General features: G+C 27.3%; 1 long non-coding RNA gene across 1 annotated transcript; it reads right to left on the bottom strand.

The window, feature by feature from the left end:
- Positions 1-600: 600 nt before the first annotated feature.
- Positions 601-1,751, bottom strand: LOC107943461 (uncharacterized). Its single transcript, XR_001696015.2, has 2 exons — positions 1,237-1,751; positions 601-927 (listed from the first exon to the last, which is right to left on the bottom strand). It is a non-coding gene; the product is annotated as an uncharacterized lncRNA (long non-coding RNA).
- Between the last annotated feature and the right edge of the window lie 297 nt (positions 1,752-2,048).

A 2,048-nucleotide genomic window follows, 5' to 3' on the forward strand; every position in this document is an offset into this window, starting at 1 on the left:
TATATATTTTTATATATTATGTATATTTCTTTTACTATTCCATGTATATTTTTTTTATTTCATCTCATGTATAAATTTTTGAATACTATGTTATATATATTTTTAATACCATACAATGTATATATTATCATTATATCTATTTTTACCCTTGTTATATTTATTATTAATATCAGTACATATATTTTATTATACGGGTATATATATACTTTTTATATAGTATTATTTTCATATATCATATTATTCATTATTATACTTATTATTGCTACTCATTATCTTATTCTAATATTATGTATTATTTGGTTTACATACATCTTTTTATTATTACTATTATTATTATTATTAGTAGTAGTAGTATATCTATATATAGATATATATTTTTCATGTTATTAGTATTTCTAATATATATTGTATCTGTTTATATGTTTATAGTATGTATATATTTATTATTATGTGTACATTTTTCAATCCTATTACGTACATATTTTAATATATATATTTGTATATAGCACTATTAGTATTTTTAACATCAGGTTTACGTCACTTCATTTATTATTATTTGTGTGTAATAGGCCCATTTCGCCTGGGCCCGTTAACAGAGAATAAACCAAAAATAAATTAAAATAAAAATAAAAAGTCCAAACTTTAACAGTCCATTTACAGCCCAAATTTCAAAACTCATTAACCCCAAATTATAATAGCCTAGTACAAAACCCAACACCCAATAAAAGCCCAAAAATAAACCTTTGGCCCAAACAAAATTAACCTAAAAAGGCTCAATGTCTAAATTCTTTCAGAAACCCTAAGGGTTTCTGCAGTCTCCATGTGCCGCAAGCACCACAGCAGCCCCAAACAGTGAAACTTCTGGAAGCCTTCGCGTCACACCTCACGAGCGGCCTCGCCATGTCAGCAGCACCGCGCCATACACACCTGCAACGGATTAACAACTACAGCAATTGACAGCAAGGATAACAGAAAATCCAAGGCCATTGTATTTTCTTTTATTTTTATTTATTCCTCTTTATTCGGCTATAAAAAGCCAGAGGAATGATGTAAAAGGGATCTTCTTTTTCCAGAAATACACATGCATACCAAAGTAAAAAAAGGGTTACTGAAATTAAAAGGTGATTGAAAGTTCTTGAGATTCTTGATTTTCTTTTCGATTTATTCTTTTGTTTTTTTTAGTTTATTTTTCGCATTCAAAACCGAAAGAAAGAAATAAAAGAAGAAAAGACTTACCGTGTGAAGAGGCCATGGCTTTCCTCTCTTTGTTTTGTTGAAATCGAATCAAAGGAGATGCCAAGGCTGAAAGGCTCTTCCAAAATGGAGAGCATTATGTGAAGATGAAACGGCAGATAGAAGAGGGAATAGGTCTTTGGGGTTTTTCTTTTTTTTTTATATATATATTTTAATTGGCATTTAAATGGCTGCATATTGGATTTTAGTTTTTTAGAATTGATTGTATGCAGCATTCAAAACGGTGCAACGAGCTGGATCCACACTTTGGCGGTTCAGATGGTTAATTTGTGCATATAGTCCTTTTCTTTCGCACTGACTTTTTGATTAGTCCTTATTCACATTTTATTTGTTTTAAATTTCTCCTTAGAATTTGTGCGGCATTTCAGTTTAGCCCGGATTTAAACATCGTGCTTTGAGACTCGGTATATTTCCAGTTTCGATCCCTGCACATTCTCGCACATTGTGTTTTAGTTTTTTTTTATTTCAATAGTTTAATTTATTAATTATCCTTTTCATTTTAACTTTATTTTAATTGAGTTTCTTTATTTCTGTGTAATTCATCATTATTTTTTTTTTTAAAAAATCCGCTTAGTATTCATTCTTTTTAATTCTTATTTATTTATTTTTTGAGCTACTTTGATAATTTTTTTTAAAATCATTATTGTAAAGTTTTTATATCAAATTATTTTAACATTTGTACAATATTTCTTTATGTATTTGTACATGTATTATTTTTATTGAGATTTTAATTTATAATGCTTATTATTTAAAATTCATTTATTTTTTATTTTGATCTATGTTAATATTTTTTT

Source organism: Gossypium hirsutum, chromosome A13, assembly GCF_007990345.1.
Source record: "Gossypium hirsutum isolate 1008001.06 chromosome A13, Gossypium_hirsutum_v2.1, whole genome shotgun sequence".
Classification (NCBI taxonomy): Eukaryota; Viridiplantae; Streptophyta; class Magnoliopsida; order Malvales; family Malvaceae; genus Gossypium; species Gossypium hirsutum.